The sequence below is a fragment of the Vulpes lagopus genome, chromosome 7 (assembly GCF_018345385.1).
Source record: "Vulpes lagopus strain Blue_001 chromosome 7, ASM1834538v1, whole genome shotgun sequence".
Classification (NCBI taxonomy): Eukaryota; Metazoa; Chordata; class Mammalia; order Carnivora; family Canidae; genus Vulpes; species Vulpes lagopus.
Genome location: NC_054830.1, coordinates 93,090,125 through 93,111,617, shown reverse-complemented (window position 1 = coordinate 93,111,617; position 21,493 = coordinate 93,090,125). Strand labels below are relative to the sequence as shown.

The following is a 21,493-nucleotide window of genomic DNA, read 5'->3' as shown; positions in this document are numbered from 1 at the left end:
ATCAGAGTAATGATTTAAAATTATATTTAACATGATACAGTAGTATAAGGTATTATTCAATGATCTCATCTTCTCTGTAATTTAGTTTATATTGCAACAATGACAAATTCAAAGAATTCTTGTATTGAGAACATTTTTAAACACAAAGAAACACTGAGGAAGTAGATCATTTGAATTGTTCTAGATTCGTTCATCACCTAGATTCAACAGTTTTATAAATGTAAAAAGCATTATGTACAAGCAATTACACCTCCTTGTAAGTATGTATACATTTTATTTTTACCCATATTAAGGTATAATTTACATATCATAAAATTCATCTGGGTTAAGAGTATAAGTCATTGATTTTTAGCCATTGTGCAGCCATGACCCAAATCCAGTTTTAAACATATCCCTCGTTCTCCTCAAATTCCCTTGAGCCATTTTTAGTATGTTCTAGGTCCTTTGCATTTCCATGTAAATTTTAGGATTGGCTTGTCAGTTTCTTAAAAAAAAAAAATCATGTTGGGATTTTGTTGAATCTGGCAATCAATTTGGAAAGATTGTCATCTTAACAAGTGTTTTTTCATTGCTGTTATAACAAATGACCGCAAGCTTAGTGGCTTAAAAGAACACATATTACCTTATAGTTCTGAAGGTAAGTCCAAAATCATTCTTACTGGGCTAATGTCAAGGTGATGGCAGTTGTGGTTCTCTGGGCATCAGGCCCAGTTGTAGAATCTGGTAGCTGGGACCAGATAGTCACAAAGGACACTAGAAAAGCTCCATAAGTGGTAATAGGAAGGCAAATCAAAACCCTGGGGCTGGAGGCACCTGGGTGTGGAGGTACCTGGGTTCTCAGCCTGCCCACTGCTGTATGGGGAGAAGACCCCTCTAGTGTGTAACACAGAAGCTTGGAGTGAGTCAGGGCATTATAGTAATAAGGATAATCATGAAAAAGAAAGTTGTTTGAAATTAGAAAGCTTCAAAAGAGTATGCTTTTAGTGGGAAGGCTTGGATGGTGGAATCAGATATTTGTGGTTTTATTTAAGAAGTATGTATTGACGAAATAACACTCATGTAGCTCTCAACACCAAGTAAACCATCTCAACCTTGTTTTCTATTATAGAAAATAATAAGGCTCCTGGTACAAGTGGAGCCTTATTTAACACCTGGAGGTTATGCAGAGTGAACTGGCATTTACAAACGAAAGTCAACCTTTCCTTGAATTTCATTTTCCTCTCTTTGAACTTGACCACAGTTTCACATTTCAGTTTTAAAAGCCTTTAAGTGCTAATTTTCAAGGTAGACAAACTAAATAGGCCACAGAAAGCTGACTTTCCTAATCTTCATGAGTTCTTAGACTCTGTGTTTTTAGTCTCTGTGATATAAGAGAGATTTACTCTATTTTTCTAATGGAAAACCATAAATTTTTTCCCAGTTGAAATTATTGTATTCTATGATGTGGAACTTGGGTCTTCAAGTATCCATTTGTCTTGGCAATACAGTTAACCCAAATTATATTCAGAAGAGAGTCTTCACTTGATAGGAGGAGGAATGGGCATCTATCAGGTAAAATTCTTAGAGGCAACTCTGTTCTATTATGAGGATTTTAATTCTACCCTAGTAAAGAATATAATGCAACACTCCAACTGCAAAATTGTCTGACTGGACTCCATGTACTTGCCCAGTACCCCAAATCACTACCTGCTTCAAGGATAACTAATACAACTGTTTCTCTAGATCAGCATTTTAAAATTTTTTGGAGTCATGTACTGCTTTGAACATTTGCCAAAGACTGTTGATTCCAACTCTAGACAAAAATTCTATAAACTTGTACATACACTATTTTTCAGTTAATATAATTTATTGCACTGGAAATTGGTTTCCTTCACCTCGAATAGAAAAATGTGTCCCAGAAAGAATTATATCTCCCATTTTCATTTTTCATATAGATATAATTGAATCCTTGCTTTAAAAAAAGGTAAAAAAAAAAACACAAACAAAATTAAAAGTCAAACTTAATTCTAATGGTTTATTTCAGTATCAAGGAGGTTGTCCTTGGTCAGTATGAGAACTTGGAAATGGTGAAATGTTCTTGAATATGTATGAGTTTGACCCAGATGCTTTCTAACGTTTTATATTAATAGTTGAAAAATTTTAGGACTGTATCAGTAGCTCCCTTTGCCACATAAGGACAGACTTATTTCCAGGTGCTGAATTCCCTCAAGATTCTTCCAGTTGAATTCACACTGCATCACTTTTTTTGTTCTTAGTCACTGAGGTCAGCTTTGTCTTTGTGATGCTGGCAGGCCAGGTCTGAAGACCGAAAGGTTTGGGGTCCCATGGGACCAGCCAAGAGAGTCCTTCATGTAGGATGGAAATCAAGCATGAGCCAGCAGGAGCTGAAAGCAGTTTATTGAAGATATATGTATATCAGAGAGAGATGAGGGGCGTGGAAGATGGGGGGAAAAGTATGGACAGAGTGTCCAGAGGACTTAGAAAGGAAAAGAGCATGAGTCTTATTTTTTTTTAAGGATTTTATTTATTTATTCATGAGAGATACACAGAGAGAGAGAGGCAGAGACCCAGGCAGGTAGCCCAACGTGGGACTCGATCCCAGGTCTCCAGGAGCACACCCTGGGCTGTAGGCTGTGCTAAACCGCTGAGCCACCAGGGCTGCCCAGATCATGAATCTTATCTTTGGCTATTCTTATGAGGATGGTAGTCTGATATATGTGTCCTTTCAGGCATGGAGGGACCAGTTAGAACAAAGACAAGGGACCAGGTAGTATTTCTTGAAGTCAGGGGGTCTTGGTAATTGAGATGTCTAGTTACAGGGCCTGAAATGCACAAATGATAGCTCCTTTGGGTCATTCTCAACTGATCCTTCCTTAGATTTATTTATTCTAGAGAATTTTAGCCATTGTTCTAGAGAATCATTAACCCCTTGTCCCTTACAAGGAGGACATAGGCCATTTGCATTACAAAGCATGTGGAGAGTGGGGTGGGGGTTTATGTTCTAGTGAGAATAGAAGCCAGAAGAGAAATAAAGGGGGGAAAATGCAGCTTTTTCTTTCCTGCAGTCCCTTCTGTTTCCATGTTTCATCTACATTATCGATACTATGTCATCAAAGAAAGTATGTCTTCTGATTCTGTGTTCCCAAATTTTAAGCAAATAATCTGAGCAGAAGTATTTTTCTGCCATGTTTGATTATGTCTTCAGATTTCTACCTACACCAATCTCTCTAAGGCTCTATCCTCTCTCCTGTTTACAGAAGCACTTCCTCTAGCTTTAAAAGTTAGTTCTGCTTTCTATGTCCAATTTTATCTTCCAGAATAGGAAAAGGGGGGGGGGGCTTTGCCAAAATAGTTTTTATTTTGTTTTGTTTTTACCGGCATCCGTAATGGTGACTCAAGTTTTGAATGGAAAGCTTTAACTCTTACCTATGGCTACAAGTATTGCCAAAAAAAATCACATCATGAATGAATACCTTCCAGTCAGTTTATACTGAGCAGACTTTCCTTTTCTCCCTCAGGAAGCTGAAAATCCCCCCTGATGTTTCAATTGACTCTTCAAAGACTTACCCTCAAGAAGGCCAGTGATCTTCTGTGTAGTAGAAAACATTTCTATTTTGCTCTCATTTCTTACCAAAATCTTTTGAAAGTGAGGTGAATGAAGGCCCTGGATCTGATGGAATTGAGGACTTACTTTAAGTAGATGATGACAAAACTTCTGTTGAGTCCGTTGGCAGAGTCTCTGAACGAAATGCATGCTGATGAGGACAGCGATGAGTCATGATGACATACGGAGCCTCTTTGTTCATCAAAGCCGCAAACCAGATGTGTTACCAAGTCCTGCAAGGACTCCATCTGTGCCCAGAATATCAAGATTATCCTCATGGGGAAGTTTTCTTGGCAAGGAAACTTGTCACCATTTCGAAGACAGTGCGGGCCTTTGAAGTTTCAAAAACAGGGCTCAGGAAAGAGAAGTTCTTCTTTGAAGTTTAGGCCTGCCCCCAGCAGCTACAAGTCAGTGTGGAATGCAGTGAGAAATGCAGGGGTTTCATCCACTTGCATGTTGAAAGGAAAAGGAAGAGTAGCTGCCAATTATTCTATGATGTGCATAGAAATGGGAGAATTTGAGTGTGGATTATGTTACTTGAATAAGACACTGCTTCAGATTTCTTCTGTGTCAAGTAACATACTAGCTTGACTGGTTCCAAGGTACACAGATTCCCCAAAGCTTCTCCAGTTGTGCTTAATAAATGATAAACAACTTTATTCAGTGCTTCAAACAGGTGTGTTTGGAAAAATTTCAAGATTTAGTCGAATCCCAACTTTTTTATTTTAAAAAAAATCTCCTCACTATCTGGCTAGTGGAGAGGTCTTCCTTCGGTGTTGTTAGCTTCAGCAAATTTATTTATGAAAGCCAACTCAAGAGGCATCTGGGTGGCTGAATGGTTGAGTGTCTGCTTTGACTCAGGTCATGATCCTAGGAGCCTGGGATCAAGTCCTGCATTGGGCTCCTTGCAGGGAGTCTGCTTCTCCCTCTGCCTATGTCTCTGCCTCTCTCTCTCTGTGTGTATCCCGTGAATAAATAAATAAAATCTTGAAGAAAGAAAGAAGAAAGAAAGAAAGAAAAAAAAAGAGAAAGAAAGAGAAAGCCCACTCAAAGGACACGTTAAGTTTTACTGTACTTCTTTTTCTTGAATATTTTCCAGTTTAGGCCAGAGTGCTCATAAATGTAGAAAGATGTCTATAACCATAAGTGCCAGAGCATGTTCACTCAAATTTATTTAGAATGAACCAATATCTGGACGTATAATTGACATTAAAATGTATGTTTCTTTAAAAAAAAAAAAAAAGGTTTACTTATTTGAGAGAGAATGTGTGTATGAGCAGGGGGAAGAGAAAAGGGAGAGGGAGAGAATCTCGATTCCCTGCTGAGCATGGATTCCAACTGGATGCTGAATCTCACATCTCTGAGATCATGACCTGAGCCAAAACCAAGAGTCAGACCCTAGCCAACTGAGCCACCCAGGTGCCCCTACATAGTTCTCTCTCTTTGTGATAGCCACAAGGAAAGCTTATTGCTATCTTGAAACACAAAGCAAATCATGTTTCCCCCTACAGTGTTTTCAAGATTTAGAACCATATTTGTGGTCCACCAAAAATATGGAGCCAGTATTTTTGAAATCTTGATGACACTAAGTCAGTTTGAGCTGCTATCTTAAAGCTGCCAGCTGTTTTCTGATTTGAGAAGAACTATTTTCCTAGATTCAGAAAAATATTCTCATTTCTCTTTTGCAAAGGTAAAGCCAAAATCTTATTTCAGAGAGCTTTGGACAGTATGAGAACTAAATATCTCTGAATGTGAAATGAAATTGACCTCCTTTAGGGTATTCATATCTGTGTAGATTTTTTTTTAATTTTTTTTTTTTTTTATTTATGATAGTCACAGAGAGAGAGAGAGAGAGGCAGAGACACAGGCTGAGGAAGAAGCAGGCTCCATGCACCGGGAGCCTGATGTGGGATTCAATCCCGGGTCTCCAGGATCGCGCCCTGGGCCAAAGGCAGGCGCCAAACCGTTGCGCCACCCAGGGATCCCTATCTGTGTAGATTTTTATGCTATTGTCTGGAAGAAGAGCCTGATGCTGAAGGGGAGGAAAACATGATTTTCTTCCCTATTAGGCCCTAGTGAAAATAAAAAACCTCAATAGGGAAGTCAGAGTCAAAAATTCCTGTGTGGTAAATAAATAAATCTTTAAAAGGGGGGGGGGGTGCTGGGGGCTTGCACTGCACCTGGCTGGTGCAGTTTGTTAGGCATCTGACTCTTAGTTTCGACTCAGGTTGTGATCTCAGGGTGTTGAGATAGAGCCCCACATGAGGCCCCATGCTCAGAGCAGAGTCTGCTTGGGAATCTCTCTCCTGCCCTTACCACTTGTGCTTTCTCTCTCTCTCATAAAATAAATAAATTAATCTTAAAAAAATATTCCTTTGTGAGAAAGAAGCTGGAACCTGCTATTAGACCAAGTCCCTGGGGTAAAGGATGAGGAAGTAACTGCATTAAGTTTGGCCTATGGATTCTAAAGGTTGTGACCATTTAAATATCTAAGTAATTTACCTTTTCTGTATAGAAATTCTCTTGTGATATCTCCTTTGCTTTTAGTAAAGTCTTATATATTCTAGAACTTTACCTCAGGTGTGGAATTACCCAGTGTTAGGAGGGAAAAATAGCAGAGGTCAGGATGAGGCTGCTTCTGAGATGGCCAGAAGTAACCTGTAAAGTAAGATGGAAGGCTGGGTTGGTTGCTCAGTTTTAAGCATCTGCCTTCAGCTCAGGTCATGATCTCAGGGTCCTGGGATAGAGCTCCATGTTGGGCTCCCTGCAGAGCAGGGAGCCTGCTTCTCCCTCTGCCTCTCCCCCTGCTTGTGCTCTCTCTCTCTCTCTCTCTCTCAAATAAATAAATGAAATCTTAAAAAAAAATAAAAATAAAGATGGCAAGCTAAGGAGGTAGCCATGTGACCATGACCACCAAGACAGGATTGTGGCATATGGAGGCTTTCTGTAGGGCTCTAGAGACCCTCAGTGAATGGAACCTAGAGAAAGAGTGGACTGCCTGTGGTCCCATGGAGTGGATACTTGGACTCTTGTTCTGAGTATTATAGGGAATAAAGATACACAAGGGCTGAAATCACTGGGACTTGCAGCATACAAGAACATGTAACTTCATGACATGCAATCAATTTATGTCATCAACCCTAGTTCCATCTTATTCTTATTTTTTTCATTACTCATTCCTATAAATTTATGTATGTACTTAATTTTTCTGTGGTGTGAATTTATATTGTATCGAGTCTTTTTTTTTTTTTAAAGATTTGATTTATTCATGAGAGACATAGAGAGAAAGAGAGGCAGAGACACAGGCAGAAGGAGAAGCAGGTTCCATGCAGGGAGCCTGATGCGGAACTCGATCCCAGGACTCCAGGATCACACCCTGGACTGAAGGCAGGAACCCAGGGATCCCCAATATATTGTATTGAGTCTTGTAAATAACACCAGTAGGAACAGATGGTGTTGGCTAGAGCTCATGGTCAGAGAGGCAATAGTTGTGTTACTACCCTGTGCAGAGGCATCTTGGAATGGGCAGATCTAGAATGCTCCAGGAAAGAGAGAAAAACATTTAATTGGTCTCCTTTTTATGAGTGACCATGCAAATGCCCTTGTCAGTGATAGGGACTCCTTGTTGCCAAGCAGCCAGAGGTTAGGTACCTGCTCTGCAGCAGCACTGGGAATACACCTGCATACCACCTGGAGACCTGGAGACCAGTGGGAAGTTCGAAGCCTTGCTGCAAGGGGAAGTTGGGGTTGGATGCAAGTTTCCCATTGGGAGAGGGAGTAGAGCCAGTTCCAGCCAGCTCACCATCTGCTAATCCAGGAGGAGCACCAGAATTTTAAAAAATTAATCCTTCTTGTTACTCTACAACATCTTTGGAAGTTATCTTAAATCCCTTTTGGAAGAAAGCAGGATATAAAAATTAATTTAAAATAAAGCGATAAGGGTGCCTGCATGGCTCATTTGGTAAGTGTCTGACTCTTCAGTTCAGTTCAGATCATGATCTCCGGGTTGTATGATGGAGCCCTGCATCAGGCTCCACACTAAGTATGGAACGTGCTTAAGATTCTCTCTCCCCCTGCCCTCCCTTCCTCTTTCTCTCTCTCTTTCTCAAAAATAAAATAAAATTTAAAATAATAAAAATATACTGACAATATCCCCCCACCCCCCAAAAAACCTGAATCATAATACCAAAAGAATATTGTCCTTCAGAGTAGTGCTCTTTAGCCAACGCAAGTAACAGTGTCTCCATAATTCAGTACATGCTTGGACTTCTCTATGGAAACCACCTTCGAAGCCATTTATCAAGCACAGAACAAAATCATTATTTTATGCCAACTGGACAGTCTCTCTCAGTCTGCTGATCTTTATTCCTTCTTCCCTTCCTATTTTTTTCCTGTTGAATGCACTCTTTCCTTCTTCTGTATCTTCCTCATTTTCTATATGAGCACCAGTAACATCTTAAGAGGCCATGCTTAGGCTGGTACTGGTTTAGAAGGGGGAGCCTCTTGGAAAGGGGGCTGTGAGATGGAACCAGCTGGGGATCAAGAAAGTGATTTGGATCCCAAAGAGGAGGTTGCTTGGGGTTTAGTAATTTGTATGCAGAGGGACGTTTTGCAGCTGAGTGATGTACACATGAGTCATGGTAAGGTAAAATCACAATAAGTTAAATAGCTATGAGTTTAGGAAAATCTGTAGAGAGCATCATATAAATGCCTTGTGTAGTCATTATTATCTTTGTTTTAAAGGAGACAGCAAGTTATTTGGGGGCCCAACAGAGCCTTGTTACAAAGACTTCTTGAATTTTAAAATGTTACTAGTTGTATATCTGAGGAGTTATGTGGTTTGTTTTGTTGTTGTTGTTGTTGTTGTTTGGTCTTGCCGTAGTATCAGAAAAACATAAAAACATTCCCCCAAAACCAAAAATGCAATGGTGGAAAGCCATGAAAAAGACAGCCAGCAGAGGGCACATAGATTAGAACTAAATGTCTTGAGTCCACTGCCTTTCCTTTTCTTTTTTAAATTTCCTTGGGAGTAAGAAGTATTTCAAATATGGATTCAAAGGTCAGAATTTGAAATTTTTATATTCTTCTTTTTCTTTCAGGATTCAAGCATCTGTATAAGAGAATGAGTGAATTTTTAAAATAATAGTGAATAAACAATAATATACTTCACAATTGCCTTGATCCCATTCTTTTTGAATATGAAAATACTCTTTCCACAGTCCCTCTTACACTCGGTTCTTAACATTGTTTTCCTCAATTATCAAAACAAGATATTCTGAAAAGTAGAGTAAAACAGCAAAAAGCAGAACAACAACAACAAAGCCCCATACAAAGAGCTCCTGGAGTTGAATACTAATTGCGATTTGATTTCTTTTCCTCCATTCTTTTCCCATGCACATTTTTCTTTTTAAAATTGTAAAGAAGCATTATAACAGGATTACTTTTTTAAAGGACTATAACAAGATTACTTTTTTAAAGGCAAATGTATAATACAATGAGATGTTTTCTTCTTAGTCTGCACACAGGGATCCAAGGTTTTCAAGACTAGACTTACATAACAGGCCTCAGAGGACCAGGGCAGTCACTTAGCACTGGTCAGCATACAAACTCACATCATATAACCCCCCAAATTATCATCTAATTGGGTTAGTGGGCCACCACTTATATGGAGCATCCTTATTGGCCAGACAGGTTTAACTTTCCTTATGTCCACTTATATATAGTTACAACTGGTTTAGACACGGACCCTTAGACCAGTATGTCATGGCTAGGGTAGTGGAACTGATTTTCCTCAGCATAGAGTAGTCTCAATTTATGTAGAAATTAGACTATGTGGGAGTCCAGGTGAGAAAAGTTGATGTGCTTTATGGTGATAGCTACAAAAAAGATGGAAAAAAAAAAAAAACCCCGAGATTCTTGATTTATTTATAAGACAGAGCCAACAGAATTTAAATGAGTAGGAGAAATGAGAGGAAGGGAAGTCAAGGATGGCTTGAGCAATTAGTAAAGTGGGGAGGCCATTCACTGAGCAGAAAGGCTACAGGAGGAAGAGATTTGAAGGGGAATAAAAATACCATTTTGGATATATTTAAGTTTGAAGTTTACATTAAACATCAAACCAAAGATGTCCAGTGTACAAATCTTGAGTTTTAGGAAAGAGGTAACAGATAGAGGTACAATTTAGGAATCATTGAGGAGGTGGTGGAGTATAATACAGGATAGTACTTAAGAGTAGGCAGGCAAGTTGCAGCCCGAATGCCTGGGTTCAGGTCTTGAATCCATCCTCTATTAGCTGTGACTCTGGACAAATTATTTAATTTCTCTGTGCCTCAGTTTTTATTTTAAGGTGGGGATAATAATATGAACTATCTCATAGCCCCATTGTGAGGGTTGATTAATATATGTAATATGCTTAGAATGGGGCACAAAGTAGGGGGTGAGTCATTAGTCCTATTATTATCATATGACTATAGTTGATATTTAAAGCCATCGTTCTCCTGAACCATGATCACCTGAGTCTAGCCAGAGAAGATGTTGAAAAACTAAGACCTGAAAACACTATAATCTTAATAGACTACAGGAAGAGGAAAAGGGATCAGTGAAACAGATGAATGGGATGAAAAGGAAGAGAGAATAATGTTCCCGGAAGTGAGGTGGACATTCTCTAGAAGGAAGAAGATGTAAATGTATCAAGTGCCTTGAGAGGTTGGATAAGATGAAGCCTGAGAACAACCTGCTCAGTTTGGCAACATAGAGACACTCTAGGGGATGTTACAGGAGCCATTGTGAGGAGAAGGTACAGAGCAATAAAGAGTTCATATGCAAAGGATGTTATAGAACTATCTCTTTATACTCTAGAATTACACATTTTGGCAAGATTCCCCCACTGTGACAGCTCCTTAGAGCCTGAAATTTCTGAGGGAACAGCAAATTCATAATTCCCATGTCAGGCTCACTTAGGGCACACACTTATCTAGTGGAAATTGCCATCGCTACTTCAGACGTTATTTTTCGCATTTTATTCTTTGCAGAGGTCATAGAATTAAACTTGCACAAGTTAAATGATGTGGTACCACTATTATCACAAGCTAAGACAACATGAGGCACAAACAACTGCTCAGGGTGGTTTCCTCAAATGAAGGCTGGAGAGTACAGGTACTTTCAGTTTCATGGATTCTTCTGCAGTACATTTGTCACATGCCCTACTTTCTTCATGGTGTGAAATCATGAGAATTTCTCCATGTTTTAAACATTTTCAGAAACATCATTTTAATAACTATTTAATAATTCAGCCTATGCCTGTTCTGTAATTCATTTAACCATTCTGCTTTTGTACATTGATGGTGTTTACATTTTTTAATTGCTGCAGGCACCACCAAAATAATGTCATGCATTAATCTTTGTCTTTGCTCTGATTTTCTTGTGGGGGGTGGTGGTTCTTGAAAGTGGGTGAAAGTGTGAATATTTTAAAGACTCTTGATGTGCTGTTAAATAGCTTTCCAGAAATACTGTGCTGTTATAAGATATACCAACAGAGATAGAGTGCCTATCCCATCACACTCTGGCCAGTGTTGAACATACATGTGTAAGTCATTGCTGTTTTTATTAGTGGAAAAAAAAAGTATCTTGCTGCTGTTTTAATTTTCAGTCTAAAGGTTAACATCTTTATTTGCTCAATAAGCACTGCATTTTTTTTTCTCTGAGACTTTTATGTTTCTGTTCCTTTGCACCTCTTTGGTTTTGATATCTATGATTATATGCTCTCTTGTTATTAGTACGACATCTCCTCCTTGTGACTGATAGCTTTTAAGATTAACACTATGTCTATCCGCTACACTATCCTTAGACCCCTGAAAAAGCAATGGAGAAAAAACTTGGCATTAGAAAGCATACAGAAATCATAGTTTTGAATTTAGTAGAAGTCTCAGTATTGCCCACTGTCAGCTTTAACCCAGTAGAGATTTGGTCCCTCTGTAGCAACTTTCTGGGGCTTTACAGGGATAGAGGATAAGAGGTGGCAAAACATTGAGAATAAGCTTCCACCCAGTCCTCACTGGGCAAAAGTAAACATATGCAAGTTACATATGTTATATATGTAAGAAGATATATAAGCAAATAAATAATGTAGGATAGTATGGAAGAAGATACATGCATTTGAAGATCTACAAAAAGCCAACCCATAGATCGGAAAATTGAGCTCAGTAATTCAAATAAAAGCAAATAGTAAACAACATTGAATAACATCTGAAAAATGACACCCTTGAAAATCCTATTTTGAGCTGTGTTTCACTGAACGAAAAGGATAGTTTACGGAGGGAGCTGATATATGATTCCCTTTGGGGCTCTCTCAGTTCCATTAGATATACAGAAAGATTGATGAAAATAATTGCACTCCAAGAGAAACTGGTTAAATGGTTGTGATTTAGAACATGAAATTATTAAAATTACCTAATACAAGAATTACAGCAGTAAGGATTTCATCAACTGCTTTAGGAATCACTGGAACATTTAATAGGAGTATCATGTTTCTACCAGGCAATTGTCTCTACTTCTTCAAGATACTGAGATTTTCCAATCTAAACATTTTGTCTATCCCAGTGCTGACTCATTGAAAAGACTCTGAATTTCTGATACCATAAGTAGCGTGTCCAAGCTGGAATTATATATAAATGCAATAAGTGCTTTCCTGAGTTGTGTACAAATCAAAGTTTTACAAATTTAATGAAGTATTTTTTAACATGGCCATAGATTAGGAAATATATATTGTAAGCATCAACTAAAATGAAAAATATAGTGTAGTGTTTTGTAAAGCAGAGAGCTATTTTATTCTATTTAAAGATTGATTGATTCATAGAGACAGAGTGTGCATGCAAGTGCGTGAACGCGAGTGGGGGTAAGGGCAGAGGGAAAGAGAAAGAGAAACCCAAGCAGACTCCCTGCTGAACTCAGGGCTTGATCTCGGGAAATCTGAGCCAAAATCAAGAGTGGGACACTCAGCCGACTGAGCCACCCAGGTGCCCCACAAAGAACTATTTTATAAGCAAAGAACCCTCACCGAATTTACTGGCAAACTATGAACTTGCTCCAGTTGCTTCATATTAGGGGGGTTCAGTTCCCTCATCTGTAATATGATGTGTCTTTACATCATTCTAGATGTATCTCTAAGGTTATTCCCATTCAGTGGTTCTGTGTGCTCTTCTGAACACTATTCTAGATTTGAAAAGGAAACAATGAGCAAGTTCTTCTCTCTCCACTTTTTTTAATTTGAAAGTTTTTTGTTGTGGAATCTGTGTTAGCCAAATTGTTTATTGGAAGTGACTAAAATGAAACCCAAATGCTTATGTATGTGTGTGTGTGAGTGTGCATAAAGTTCATGTAAGGAAATTATGAGATGGACAGGGTTGGGGCTGGCCATATAGAATGATGGAAATTCTTTAAGGACTCTGTCTCACTTCTCATTCTTTCTACATGTCAACTTTATCCTGCAGGTGGCAGGGGAGGATATGGTTGCCAGTCTCTCTGGGGACATATTCTTATAGCTCTTGGCAAGAAAAGAAAAAGGAACCCAAGAAGAACTATGATTGGACTGACTTACAGGACACAGCTGTCCTGACCCAGCACTGTGGCCAGCTGCATGAGGTGTGATGAATCGCTTGGCCAGCATGGCCAGTGGGTACTCCCTCAATAATAAGGAACAACAGTTCTTCACTGGGAGGGGGATATGTTATTAGTGGAAGGAGGGCAGAGGTCTAGGTAGACACAAATAATGGATGTTCATATGATAATCATGATTTCCTGTGGATGTTGATGAAGATATTTTTATGTGTAGAGAACTTTAGAATTTATAAAACACTTTCACATATACCATGTTTGTTGGTTCTTACAGAAATCCCATGAAATTTTTGGTTACTATTTCCATTTTACAGGTGAGAAAACAAGCTCAGAGTCCAGCTAGCATGTGTTGTAGTAGTGATCAAGCACTTAATTAAGATTTAATATAATTTAAAAGTAGTCTTCCAAACTTTAAGTGGGTGTTTTGCATTGTCACCACAATCAATTGCATTGAACCACAAATGTGGTTCCATTATGTTTAATATTTCTGAAAAATTTTTATATGATAAAATAGTATTTTCTTTTAAAGTTCATTCCTGGGGCACCTGAGTGACACAGTTAGTTGAGTGTCTGACTTTTGGTTTTGGCTCAGGTCATGATCTCAGAGTCATGGGATCGAGCCCCATGTTGGCCTTGGCGCTCAGTGCAGAGTCTGCTTGAGATTCTCTTTCCCTCTCTCTCTGTCCCTCCCCCTCTGCACTCTCTCTCTCTATCTCTCTCTCTCTCAAATAAATAAATCTTTAAAGTTCATTCCTAAGCAGGTGCAAATGCTTTAAAGATCTACTTATAGCCTTCCTTTCATTCCCTTTGCCCAAATTTGCTATTTTTCCTCCTACATTCCCCCAGTGTCTTGATCTTTCTTGCTCGTTGACAAAACCTGAAGTGACTAAGGAGCACACATCAAGCAGCCCAATTTTGTCTTCTATATCATTCAATGCCTCCAGCTGTGAGTATGTAATATGACCATCTTTGTTTAGAGTGATTCAGTTTTGGGGGCACCAGTTTTATGTGTGACCTTTTTACTTTTGATTCTTGTGGTGTTACATTAAATATACCACTTGTTTGTAGGCTTAAGGCATATCCTGGAAGAGTAGAAATGAGGAAGACTTGTCTTTAGATAAATTATGGTTCTAATGTGAGTTACCACTTTCTAATGTCTGAGCTCAGAGGTGTCAGGGAAGCCGATTGTCTCTGACTGATAGAGTAGGAAATTCATTCTGGGTAGAGAACCTGCTACTCCTGGGTCTGGTGGTCCCGGCATCTGCCTCACTGTCATCCTTACCATATGTCTGTGGAGATCCTGGATGATTTCCACACCTACATCAGTAATTCATTCCACACCTTTAGTTTCTTTCCACGTTTTCCTTCACTCTCTCTGAGCCACTGACTCTTAAGGTTGTACTGTAGACATTACATTCACAAGTATGTGTTTCAAAATCTCTGTTTGAAGCATTCTTCTCTCTACCCATTACCTCTTAATCCTTTCTCCTCAGTTACTCTGGTATTCCACTGGGTCCTCATCCCACTGGGGTTCTAATCTTTTGTCCTACTATGTTTTCTCTTTCCCTTACATACCTCATGTTCTCACTTCTCTTCTCATATAGCTTAGAGTCTAGAGACCACCAATATGACTACTCCCATATAAGCCTCTTTAAGTCCCAAACTTCTCTTTTCTTCTCTCATCATTGCTTTGAAAAATCCCTACTCAATTTAAACCTATCTTTTATTCTGTGCCTGCACCCAAGCCAAACACTGGAGAGAGAGAGAGAGAGAGAGAGAGAGAGAGAGAGAGAGAGAGAGATAGCAGGATAGAAGCTGTAGCCATATCATAATCTAGACTGCATCACTTCTGTATTCTATTAAAAGTCAGTTAAATGGTGCCTGAGTGGCTCGCCAGATTAAGCATCTGACTGTTAGTCTCAGCTCAGGTCTTTATCTCAGGGGCATGCCCTGAGTTCAAGTCCTGCATTGGGCTGGGAATGGAGCCTGCTTTAAAAAAAAAATTTTTTTTTTAAATAAAAATAAGTCAGTAAATCCAGTCAAGGGTATGGATACCAGGAGGAGAGACTCATGGGGGTCCATCTTAGAGGCTGCCTAACATATCTAGTTGCCAGTGACCCATTTCTCACCAATGCCAACAGGCAATTTCTGTCCTCTGCTCACTTAACTTCTCAGTGGCATTTGATACAGCTGATTACCTCTTCCATAAGACATTGAGTCTCTAGGTTTCTGAAACAGCCTATTGGTTGGATTTTCCTTATCAATTTCTTCTCTACTGAACTCTAAATATTAGAATGCTTTGAAGACTATGCTCTTGGCCTTGTTATCTTGAGATATACATCTTAGGTGATCTCATTCTACCCCATAGCTTTTAATACCATCTAGGTGCTGATAAGACTCAAATCTGCGGTGCTCCAGTGCCTTCCTGAATGGCTCTAGAATCATATATCAAACTGCTTACTCTACATTTATTTCCACTTAGATACCTGATAAGCATCTCAAACTTCACATATCTGGAGAACTATTGATTTCTCCCAACTCTACCCTCCTCCCCCATCTTCTTCTACCCCAATATCCCCCACTGCTCAAGTAAACACCATGGATTTCAGCTGATGCTTGACCTTGATGATAGTTGATGCAACGGTCAGAGAACAAGGGTACTGATTCTGTTCAAGTTTTAGAGATTTGTGGAGCATGAGCTTTGGAAAGACACAGAACATTACTATAATCATAGTAAACATATAAATACTGCTGTTTATAATACTACTACTTGGATACTTGGCATTATTTTAGGTGAATTAAATTTATTTACTCATAATTCAGTCCTTCCAACAATTATAAAAATAGGTATTATTATTATTCTCATTTTGTAGATGAAGAAACTGAGTCTCATAGTTTTCAGATTGTATTTAATTAAGGTCTCACTTTTGGTAGGAGTTAGGATTAAGTTCAACTGCAAGTGACAGTAGTGGCTAAAACATGTGGTAAACTTTATTTTCCTCCCACAGACCACATGAGGCTGGTATGGTGGCTTCATATTCATCAGACTCTGTGGCTCATGTTGCTCTCTATCCTCCACACAAGGTTTCCATCTGATAATCTAAGGTAGTTGCCCTAGCATGAGTTTTCCTGGTCACCTATCTGCCAACAGAAAAAAAAAAATAGGAAGAGGGAAGAGAAATCCCTTCTCTTAAGGATACTTCTTGGAAATTATTCTATTGTCTTACTCCATCAGGCTGCTATAGCAACTTAACCATAAACAAGGTGGTTTATAAACAACAGAAGTTTATTTCTCATGGTTCAGGGGACTGGGAAGACTATGATCAAGGTGCCAGCAAATTTGTGTCTGATGAGAGCTCTCTCCCTGGTTCATAAACAGCTGTGTCTTCCTGGTTCATTGATAGCTGTGTCCTTACATGGCAGAAGAGGCAAGAGAGCTCTCTGGGGCCTCCTTTATAGGGGCACCAATCCCATTCAGGAGGGTGCCTTGGTGAACTCCCAAAGGCCCCACCTCCTAATACACTTGTGGGTTGGGATTTTAACGTGTGAATTTCAAGAGGACACAGTCTATAGCACTACTTCTACTTGCAACCATTGGCTAGAACTTAATCTTCAAAGCCTTGCACAGCTGCAAAGGAGATTGGAAATGTAGTCTGCCACAATAGGGATGCATACCCAGGGTCTGTGTGGCTCCTGAGGTCACAATCTTTCTGTCATCCCACACTGCCTCTGAGTACCTTAGTAGCTGAAGTTTCCAGAGACAGCTTTACCATATAACCTGTGGCTTGCAACCTATGTGCCTCTTTAACTCAGCCTCTGTCACTTACGCTACTGGTGAGGGCTTATTTTCTCAGCTTCTTGTTTCCTCAGCATTTTGAGTGCCTTTTCATTTAAGTAAGCTAGCTCTGTGCTCAGCATGGGGCTTGAACTCAACGCCCTGAGATCAAGAGTTGCATGCTCTACTGACTGAGCCAGCCAGCCACCCTTGAATATTTTTATATACTCATTCCATATGTTATAATTACTTGTTTTCAGTTTTCATGAATCAAATATTGGCTAATTGGTAATGTTTATTACACGAATAACTGACTTAATGAACAACACAATTTTGTTTATGTATCTCCAGCACATTGGCCTTTTACAGATATTTAACAGATACATGTTTATTGAATGGATGGGTGGATGGATGGAAAATCAACAGCTTTTCTAACTCAACATTTTTTCTTATTTTAGATAAGCACAGTCTACATTCCCAGTATTGCCTTTCCCTTCAGTGCTGGGAAAAGAGAGGAGAGAAAAGAAAACAGGAAAAGGAGACAAGGTATTTTTCTTTTTTTTTTTTTTTTTTTTAATTTTTTTTTAATTTTTTATTTATTTATGATAGTCACAGAGAGAGAGAGAGGCAGAGACACAGGCAGAGGGAGAAGCAGGCTCCATGCACCGGGAGCCCGACGCGGGATTCGATCCTGGGTCTCCAGGATCGCGCCCTGGGCCAAAGGCAGGCGCTAAACCGCTGCGCCACCCAGGGATCCCCCAAGGTATTTTTATATCAGTTCTCTCATCCCCTAGTTCCTTCTCTCACTTTAGTGTTGATGCCACAATTATGAATTTTTCTATTCAAGTAGGCCTTGATAACACCGCCTGGGAAATGTCTTGAGGGTGCCACATTCAAGTCCAAACGGCCAATGTATTAGTGTTTCAGAATTTAGGAATTGGGGAAGTTACAGCTAATTTTGTTCAGTGAAAGCATACATACTTCTCTTTGTGACATCTGCAGTGAAAACCTACATAAAATTTTATATTTCAAAGCCCTAAAGATGAAATAAATTTTTTAAAATCCCCTATGAGGTAGTACTGGTAAATTCACAGCTATTTTAACCCTGTGAAGTACACATCATCACATTCCTCATGAAAAACTCCAGCAAGAGCCCCTGGCATGGTTTGAATATAAACATGTAGCAACTAAATGACTTTATCAAGCTACAATCCCCTGTGCTCAGCGATTTAGAGGAAATCAGCAGCTTAACCAGGTTTTTTTTTTTTTTTTTTTTTTTTTTTTTGCTGAGCAACGGGGGGCCAAAAATAAAACACTATTACATCAAACTGCAGACAAACAAAAATCTGACTAAGTTCGCTATCTTCTCAGGGCATTTCTGTACCTAATGAGCACAGCTGAGCCCAAAGTCGTCAAGAGGTTTCTCACCATTAGGCAATGGGGTGGAAGATTATCTAATATTCCTGGGTGGGCATCCTCAGTTCTTTTGGGTAAAATAGGGAGAAGATCAAAAGAGGATGCAAACATTTTTTAATCAATGAAAGAGAGAATGGATACATTCCTCTGACCTTTTCAATTGCAGAGAAGATATATTATCTGCATTAATTAGCATGTTGAAAAATTCCTTCTGGATTGCTGAGTGCCTTCCTATGAGTAGTGGGAAATATGTTTGTAATACGGCATACAGCAATCTGTCATAAAGAGCTAATTTTTTGGACATCCTCTCTGAGTATGCATGAAATGTGAAGCAGCTTAGCGAGTTATGTTGTATTAGTCTTTCTAATTGGTGAAAAAGGTTAACATGTGTCTAACAACATTTGTGCACAGCGCTTGGGTTTTGAAATGCCAGTTTGCTTAAGATACTGAGTGTTGTTGAACAGAAATTCTTCGGGAGGTAATATAAATCATCATCTCTAGTATAGTTCTTACTTGTTGAACACTAAACAAATGATTTAATTTAATTCTTGGAGGGAAATACAACTAGTATCATCATCATTGAACAGATAGCAAAAATGGAGGATTGAAAAGATTAAGTAATTTGCCCCTAAAACACAAAGAAGGTAAAGTCAAGATTTAAAACCAGGTCAGTCTGACTCCCAGAGCCAATACCCTTTACCACACTTCAGTATTCCCTCAGGTTTTGTCCTTACTGGGCACCATTGTGAGGGTTACTTAGCTTTACTCTGCCTCCATTTCCTTGTCTGCGAATTAGAGAATAGTTTTGTGTTATTGGGATTGTGAGGATTGAATTATGTACTGGCTATAAAACATTCAGTAAAATGCCTTATTACACATACCATGCTATTATTATTCTTTTAAATTATCACATTCAAGGGTTGGGAAGAATCTAATTATCACCTGCTTTTCTCATTTGGTGAGGAGGAGGAATAACTGAGTAAATGTTATTTATTGCCAGCAGAGCTCACATTCATGGTCCTAGAATGCTGGAACTTGGAAGACTCCACATTAAGCCTTCTTTGCAGTAACTGGTGAGGAAACACTGAGACCCAAAGAGCCAAGTCATCCTTGGGGTCATAGACTGGGAGAACTATGCCCTTGGTGAAACTATTTTCAAAACTACTAATGAGCCTCTCCATGTGAGTACAATGAACTCTTAGCTTGTATTTTATTGTCTCAATGTGCCATCAACAATTAGTTATCAATCAAGTATATGCTATGTCTAACATTTTTTCCTGTTTATAAATGTGAAAAATGAAATTTTTACTTTCTGAAAACTTAAAACTCCATAGCCTATGAAAGCTTACACTTTTTTTCTGAAGTATATTAAAAGAAGCATAGTATAGTGCTCACTTCGGCAGCACATAGACTAAAATTGGAACAATATAGAGAAGATTAGCATGGCCCCTGTACAAGGATGACACACAGATTTGTGAAGCATTCTATATTTAAAAACTAAATAAAAAATAAAAGAAGCATAGTACAGAATACTTTTAAAAACCAATTTGAGAGAACAAATCCAGAGCAATCACAATTTTGTTTTGATATATATATTAATTAAAGCTGTGTTTTATAAAGGTATTCATTTTTATCCTGCAAGTCCTATAAATAGCTGTTAAAAACAAGAATTCTTGGGGCACCTGGGTGGCTCAGTCAGTTAAGTGTCTGACTCTTGGCTTCAGCTCAGGTCATGATCTCAGGGTCACGGGATCAAGTGCTCCATGTCATAGATTCTGCTTGAGATTCTCTCCCTCTCCCTCTGCCCTTCCCCCTACTCATGTGTGTGCTCTTTCTCTTTCTCTCAAATAAATAAATAAATCTTTGAACAAAAACAAGAATTCTCAGTTAAAATGAGTAACAAATACACATCCTCATTATATTTGATTTCTAAACATTGGTCACAAATGGAAAGGGCCTGAGATTTGAGTCTATTGTGTTCTCAACACTTTAAAACATTCTCATGGGGATCCCTGGGTGGCGCAGTGGTTTAGCGCCTGCCTTTGGCCCAGGGCGCGATCCTGGAGACCCGGGATCGAATCCCACATCAGGCTCCCGGTGCATGGAGCCTGCTTCTCCCTCTGCCTGTGTCTCTGCCTCTCTCTCTCTCTCTCACTGTGTGCCTATCATAAATAAATAAAAATTTAAAAAAAAAATTTAAAACATTCTCATGTAATCGTCACCAAGCCTATGAGGCAAATATTGTGCCCATTTTAAAATGAGACAATGGAGGCTCAGAGATGTTCAGTAGTTAACTTACTGAACATCACAGAACTTCAAGGGGTAAAGCTGAGATTTTAACCCGATCGTTTATGATTCCTGAAGCTCAAGGTTTTCCCATTATTCTAGTTTGCTTTGAACAAAATGTATTTGAGATTTATTTTTACTGTATACGTTATTTCCCATCCCCCTTTTCATTTTACCGATTGTATCAGTTGCAGGCCAGGCAGGGAAAGAGGAACTGTGTATTTTGGAAATCATGACTTCAGTTGAGGAGTTAGAGCTTACGTGACTATAGGGAGTTTCAACAGGAAAGCCTGGGCAGGGGGTGGTCCCAGGGTCAGAGAACAATATCTAGGCACTTTCTCTGAAGCACCGTTATACACAGTAAGTCAGAGCTTGTGGGAGAATCTCCAATACTTTGTATGTCTGGCTGCCAGCATGAGATTGCAAAGAAGAACCTTGTAGGAGGGTATGTGGAAGCTTCCACCCCCACATCTGCAGCCAGGTATGTGGTGTTCATTTTACCTACAACTTGGGGTGTGTATAATGCATGCTTATGGGATATGGGATAAGGCACAAAGTCAATGGTTGACAAACAATCTCTGGTGTGTTGGTCTTGTCAGCCTCATCCCAAGCCTTCCCCCCCTTTTCTTCAGCATTTCAAATTGTATTTGACTGGTAGTATGTGTGTGAGAATCCAGTTGGATAAAGAATAGGACAGTGATGAGGACTGTGCCAGGCACAAAATAGATGGTCAGTGATCACTCTTCTTCTGGGCCATCAAAGCAGAACCAACTTGAGCTTGAATTGAAGCAGAGGATGAA

The 21,493-nt window shown here is 39.2% G+C and overlaps 1 long non-coding RNA gene and 1 other non-coding gene across 3 annotated transcripts in view; both read left to right on the top strand.

Moving 5' to 3' along the window:
- The window catches only part of LOC121495519, a 47,830-nt gene extending 34,622 nt beyond the window's left edge, over positions 1-13,208 (top strand). For both annotated transcript variants that reach the window (XR_005989010.1, XR_005989011.1), the window contains exon 3: positions 13,093-13,208. This is a non-coding gene — a long non-coding RNA (uncharacterized LOC121495519). The remainder of the gene's footprint in view (positions 1-13,092) is intronic.
- A 6,586-nt stretch (positions 13,209-19,794) lies between these two features.
- Positions 19,795-19,901, top strand: LOC121496430. The gene has a single exon (XR_005989236.1). It is a non-coding gene; the product is annotated as a U6 spliceosomal RNA (small nuclear RNA).
- Positions 19,902-21,493: the final 1,592 nt, after the last annotated feature.